Consider the following 7,631-nt stretch of genomic DNA (forward strand, 5'->3'; position numbering starts at 1 on the left):
CCAAAATTCCAAATTAGGAAGGATTTACTGCGATGCAAGCAACTTAATGTGTAATATGGATGTGCTTGGAAAATGGCACAAAGAGGGAATTACGGTTTTTTCCAAAAAAAATATGCCTCATTTGCAATTTAGAAACAACTAATGGAAGCTGGATTCTCATAGCGAATTCGGATTGGAATATTGCTCTAGTTTCAGTTTAAGGACAGCTATTATAAAAAAAACCCGTATCATTTTCGACAAGAAATATGATAAGAGTTATATTTGAACTATATTTCACTTTATTTCATTTTCGTTTAGTCTCATTACAATGTATCGTTACTGTAAGTTTACATTATTATCATTGTTTACTCTGTTCAATCCACATTGTCTGTTTACATGATTTCTGTCACTAAAGAAAGTGAGATGTATTATGATATTGTCGAAACCGGAAATATATTTGAAATGAAAATTGAAAGTGTAAGGGAATTAGCAAAATAATAATTGGAGACCTTAACCTCATTGAAATGAAACAAAGTGTGTACCTAAACAGGTTTTATAGCATACATCAAATACACCTAAAATACCTTTGACGCCGAATACCAAGGATCGAAATGTGAGAAATCAGCGAAATAAGTCCTGGAAATCCAGATGAATACGTTCCTTCGCCACTAAATTTCACCCAGTCGCAGTGGGCACCGGAATTTTAGCGCTGCAATGTTAAGAAAGTGCTCAAAAGTGAAAATTTAATGACAGCTACCAATCTTGGGAATCTTTTCGGCACACCACCAGACCTCCAAGGTGTCCTACAGAGTTGATTATCACCTGCAGCTTGTAATCACTCCACGAGTGCAAACACACAATACCAAATCTGAAAACCAAACTGCCGTTCAAAGCATCTTATATCCGTTCTTGGTGTTTTATTTTCGGTAGAGATTTTGTCAGGCACAGGGCTTATTAATGTGAAACATGCAACGACCCCTGTCAGGTAGTATTTTTTTTTCTTAAAATGTTACTGAATTTTTTAGGTGTTAAGCAATTTTGAGTCAAAGCCAAGGAGAGATCGAAAAAAGAAAGAAGACAAGAATCTCTCGAGTGCCTTCTGGTTTTAGCTAGTTGTTGTTTTAGAATAAGTACTAAGTTAAGCAGAACAATTATTTAAAGGACATTAAACATTGAATAGATCTGAATGGAGCTTCATTGAGGTAGCAAGACAAGGATAGAAGTTGAAACTTTTAGAGGCAATACAATTTGTGGTAAATAGTTGAAGAGAGTATAGGGGTGCACGTAATTGACAATGTGACGAAGGTTCAGTAAAATACCCTTTATTGATTCATACACTTACATGATGATTAAGAAAGTCAAATGCTTTTAACTCCGCGCAAGACATCGCTTTTGAAATACTTGCAGTGGTTGTGATTATTGAGTCAGATAATTTTGATCACATGACAAAACAGCAACACCAACCAAAACCTCAATATCAGCGGCAGAAACGTGGATACTTCCACCCCCGTACCAGCATAAACAACAATAGCTTCATGAGCAAACCCTAATGGGAATCTTTTCTCCGTTACGATGGACAGATGAAAAGGTTCACATCTGATGGAAAGTAATTTCCATCGATTTCGAATGTCTCTTTTTTTTATCTGTTTGCAAAAAAGAAAGGTCCTCGCTACCGAAATTCATAAGGATTTTTTCTGCTAGATTTAATACCACTCCCGCTGAGCGTATGAGCGCGTCTATAACTTTACAACCTTATGAACTCGTGTGTATGTGTGTGTATATGTGTGCGTGTGTGTGTGTGTATTTGTTTATATTTTCTTGCAGATAGAAGATGAACTAAACAAGATAACAGCGACATTGGAACAAAATAAGAAGAATTGTCGGCTGATGACTAGTGTTATGCCGAGTCAGTAAATTAGGAGGGAGAGAGAAAAAGAGAAAGGGATAGAGAAAGAGAGAGAGAGAGAGAGAGAGGGGGGGGGGAGGGGGATATGGAGAAAGGCACGTGACAGAAGCATGGAAAACCTGTATTCTTTATTTTAAACTCTAGAGCCCCAATTTTTTGAACTCCATTCAGAGCTTTGTCGGAACATTAAAACAGGTATGTGGGGCCAAAATGATATACTCATTGTTTTCCACGTGATCAGTATGGTAATCATAAAGCTATCTAAAGGAAATCATAGTAGTACAAATGATGGTATTTAACTGTTCCTTCTACAAGAGTTTGTGGCGGCACTGGAGAACAACGATATAATGAGCAGCCATATAAAAAAATGAGGAAAATTCCAGAAATAAAAGGTTTATGAAAAAGGACATATCCCTTCCACTTGATGCTGAAATACGTTAAGAATAAATCACTCAACCTGCTCTCTGAAAAAAAAAGTCAATTGTTCTTTTATCATGCTAGAAGAATGAAAATGGATGAATGAATTGTCCTTTTCTCAAACTTCGTAAACGTGTTCTACAGATATTACTTCATTTACTCAATCCACATGGGTGTTTGGGAAATTTTCCTATCTCATGGAGTGCTACGGTCCTTCCACTTCAATTTCTAAACGATAGCTCGCATGGGCATTCGCAAGTATGTTCGCAGAGTGGAATCTTGCTTTATGTTTCCATTTTTTCGCGTCTAATTCTTTCAAGTTGAAGTTTGTTCCAAATTTTATGAGATGGTCATTGTAGTTCGCAAGTAGAGTTGATGGAAGACATACCAGTTTTCAAAAATCAGCGAGCATCGTGTGATGGGTTCATTTAATGTTGTAATGTACTGATGGTGCCTCAAACAGTTATGGAGGGTATTTAAAATATTGATAGATTTACAAAACATTTTATATGTGTGTAAGTTCTTGGAAAGCTTGAAAAGAGTGTTGGTGACACACGTGTAAAACACTTTTTAGCCACAAATAACCAGGTGTAATTGCGTTTTGGTTAAACTCCCTTCTCAAAGAAGAAAAGTAGAAACAAAAAAATAAACCTATGGTCTGGGCCTTCAGGAAATGCATTCTTTTTTCTTTTCTTTTTTTCACAGTGCTTTAATCAAAATAAGATGAATCTTCTCAGACTGCTATTATACAGTCGAGTCCGTCTTAGCTTCCACCTGTCCTATAGCGGTCACCTGTCTACAACGGCCACTTAGAATGTGTGTGGCAGCTTCAGACAGGTGTGACTGTGATTCTTGTGAATGACGTTGCACGTGTGCGTTTGCATAATTCATATTCTTCTTGAAGACCAAGTGCGACGTCTATGAAGCTCGTTTTCGAAAACTTCGCTAACCCCTTTCAGAGCTTCTCAATGTGAGTTTGATGTCTGGCATTAATGTTGGCGTATTGAGACCGTTTCTTGTCAGAGATAAACTGCTGTCACTGTTGTGTTAATGTGTGTTTCATGAATTATCATACACAATACACAAGAAGAGACGACGTAGGTGAAAGAAATAATAGAGACGGTCAGATGAATTGCTGGTTGAATGCTTTATTTTATGGTGTGAACCAAGATCTGCACGTTACACGGTATGCAAAAAGCTATAATAAAGAGTGCGGTTACAAATACATCACACAAAATCTCCGTCTCTTTGAGAAAGTAGAAACCTATTGAAATTGATGAATTTTTGCAATACATAAATTGGCTTATATTCCAATTCGAGTTGTCGTGAACATCATAAGGTTTGTTTCTGAATTGCCTTCATGAACAGCGTGACGTGATATGGTATGCGCACGTGTGTATTGTAAAGTGCGGTCACAAATAGTCCAGTCACATCACACAGCATTCACCTTTCTTTGAATGAAAAATGCTGCTTGTAATTCATAAATTTTGACAAAATTTAGGTCAGTTTTTATTCAAATTTACCTTGATTCGAATATAAGAGTCATTCTCCCTGTATTGAGAAAGTCCGTCCAAAAATATTAGTAAACTCTAAAAGAAAGAGGAAAAAGATTCCTCACAGAACATTCCAAAATGACAAAACTCTCACAAGAAATTAAGAAGATATGACATATTGACATATTGAAATCTCACATGTGATTTTTTGGAAAACATTTCTTGACCAGTCCTTATGAATATTCAAATCAGCGAGATAATCAGCTGATAACGCCTCAAAGATTTTTATGATAGCCTATGCTACAACGTCACGATGTTCATCATCATGGCTGGTAGTGGTTTGCAGCGTGGCTTAGCAAACTTTGCAAGATTTCACTCGATCGATAGCAGTATGTATTCCTCATGGCCGGCGGAACCTGGGGGGGGGGGGGGGGGGGGGTCCGGGCCCCCACTTTTTGCACCATGCAAAGGAATACATAAAGTGTCACCACTTTGGGCTCCCACTGTTTTTTTTTTTTTATCCCGGAAGTGCGTAAGTGGCACTATAGAGAAATAGAGAACTTGAAACCGTCAGCGCAGTAAGGTTATGTTTTTGCGCTGAAGACCTTCTTCTTTTTTACTTGTCAGCTGAAGAAACCCGGAAGTGGAATGAGAAAGATGACCTGAAGTGGCACTAGAAGTTGCGCTGAAGGCCCCCCTTTTTTTTTGGTTGTTAGCTCATGAAACCCGGAAGTGTCCCCCCTACTTTTGAAAACGCTCCGCCGGCCCTGTTCCCTGCCACATAGTTGTATTTTTTTACCTTTCTATCCCCATGGGGCCTTGATATAGCTGACTCGGGATATCTCCTTGAATTCATTCTTACCTTTCCTTCTGTAGAACACCGTTTAACATTCCTCAGTCATCTCTGAACGACCAGGACCACCTAATTCCGGTAGGGATGTGTCACAAGAAAAAAAGTGACCCTAGCGAGCAGGATATGTCAATCGTAGACAAAATGAATATTATGGACTTTGAGAATCAAGTTGTGAATTGAAAAAAAAATTCACACGTAAAAGTGTGACAATGATAACTACAAGATTAATAAACTTACCTATTTATCTAACAACTTTGAAGCAAAGAGGGTTCACAGTTATCATGATCAGTAAGTTATATTCCGTGGACCTTCTTTTTCACACTGATCTTTGTGATAATTCACACCTAACAGATAAAATACGGCAGTTTATAAACCTTGGATAGTGTCCACTATCTATAGTAGATACCAACAGAGTTTCAAAATCGGATTTGGAATTTCACCACACAATGGGCTTCTGATCTCATGCTCTAAACTTAATGAACTCTGCGTGTCTGAATGCGTTCAAAAAGTCTCGGATTAATTCATTCTTGTATCTGACCCACAGGTGGTCGGCAAACACGTAAGGTGTCAAAAACTTCTCTATCTTACCGTCCAAAATGGTTTTTAAAAAATGGAACATTTACATGGAATGTCTTTCATTTTTTATGAATTTCCATTTAATATGGTTTAAAAAACTATAACAAACAAACAAACAAACAGACAAACATACACACAAGTCATGTGGAATGACCCTGTGATGTTGAACAGTGTGAAACGCATTGTGAACACACTGTGGAACACTATGTTCTTTTCAACAGGGTTACCAGCTTGTAGGCCTACAAATTGCCACAAAGTGTGAGCTGTTCATGTAGACAAAGTTAAAAGTGCCCCCAAAACACATGTTTATGTAGATTCAGTTTATTGATCTTTAATTGTGTTTTTGATATCCAAGGGAAGGGAATTTTTTTTCAATGAAAGTTCTTAACAGTTTCTTCATTCTGTTCCATTGCAGTGGTATCTGTAGGATTCCCATGTTTCTTGATAAGATTGTGCGGAGTGCAACGGGATACTAACCCAAACGAAGAATTACTAAATGTTTAGTGTATAATTGTTCGATTTTCAAGAACTTTTGTTTGTGTAACACTATTCCTAAAAAATAAACCAAGTGCAACACTTCTTGTGCCAGCGCCTTTTGCAAGCAAGCTCTTCAAATCTGGATTAGGAAAATCCAGATTTGAAGAGCTTGCTTCCAAAAGGCGCTAAATCCATTGAAAAAATGATGGATTTAGCGCTTTTTGGAAGCAGGCTCTTCATTTGTAAACTATGTTTCTGTAAAATCTTCTGTAAGGCACAGAATCAAGAATTAAACAAAGAAATGCACACCCACAATATCAACGCTCGTCTTGTAGGAAATGTCAGCAAATATTCTTCAAAATAAGATTTTTCTTAGGTTTAATCTCACGCGAATGAGAATTTGCAGAATTTATCAAATGATAAAACTTACCTTTACTTCTCGATATTGCTGCATTTCGCTGGTCTGATTTGGTGTTGGAATTGCACTTGCAAACATTCGTCGCGTGCTAAGTCTCGCAGGTTTTGTGCAACTTCTTAAATGCTTCAAGTTCTATTTACCTTCAAAACTACAAAAGTCATATTTGTCGCCCATGAAAGAGCAGCTGTAAACCTTGTATCTTTGACCATGATAACTGATGAACCATTAAACATAGATTCATGCGCGAGGTTTTTTTTAAATTAAAAAAAACAATTTAGTGAAGATGTATGCAGACCCTTCATACGACAGAAGTTTGGGCTTTTACAAAGCACTTGTAATTTGCCTTCAATGCTAACCCCATCAGGGTGAACGTTTTCCGTATTATACAAACAATAAGTGTCTTTATTGTTTTTTATTTTTTAAACTCCTACTTCACAAAATTTTTAGATAGACTCGACTCAATTTAATCTAATTCACTCTTAAAATATCTTGGTTATTCTTTCTTTAGATATAAGAAAAAAGTTTGGAAAATGAGCGGTACATACAAGTTTGCAGTGTTCTTGTATTGGCCCCATTTGCCATATTCGTCACTGGAAGATATTTTCACCAAATTCTTGAATGCATGAAGAAATCGATAGCTATCATACAGAATGAGATAAACCTCTTTTTTTTCAAGTACAGCATGACTTAGGACAACGCAATGAGTTGCCCAACGGATTGATGATGTCTTTCAAAGAAACATCAGTGTTCGTAATTACCCGACAAGAAGATCCAATGAATTTCATATCCCTTTACTCCGCACCATCCTCGCCAAGAATACTTTGTTTATGAAGGGGCAAGATTTTGGAATTACCTAAGTGATAAACTAAGAGATACATCAACTCTTGCTGTGTTAAAGAAATATTAAAGACTGCTTTGTTTTTTTTTTTCGTGCCGTGAGCGTCTTGTGCCTGTGTGTGTGTATGTGTTTGTTTCCGTCCCTTACATTTCTTTTTTAAAATTGTAAGTCCGATTCAATGAGAGGACCAAATTTTTACAAGCTTGTTGTTTACAGGCTTCTCCTTTTCAAGAACACAATTACTTTGAACAATTAGTTTAGGATGTACATATACACTTGTAATACATTGTACGATTAGTACGATGCAAGAAACGTCAGTCGTCTTTACATATATTTACACTACAGAAAAAAAAATGAGATCGATTCCTCCGTAGTGAAATGCACTAAACCTTTTTAACGTGGGTTTTCTGGGTGGATTCTGTGTGAAAGCCGAAGAGGGCGTTATTACTTATCTTGGTGCAGGTGAAGAATTTTAAGAGAGCTGCACGGAATTGCGCGTTCCAGACCAAATACACGATGGGATTGGCGCAAGAGTTAAACAGAGATAATGCCGTAAGAACACGGTCAACTGGTCCATACAGGAAGTTAGGATCAAGGACGTGCAAGTTGTACAAGAAAAAAGCGGTGGCCTGTGGACCCAAGCACACAATAAAAATGATGATTACGATAAAGAG

Source organism: Diadema antillarum, unplaced genomic scaffold (assembly GCF_040938485.1).
Source record: "Diadema antillarum isolate AM-2024a unplaced genomic scaffold, OU_Dant_1.0 scf00000006, whole genome shotgun sequence".
NCBI lineage: Eukaryota > Metazoa > Echinodermata > Echinoidea > Diadematoida > Diadematidae > Diadema > Diadema antillarum.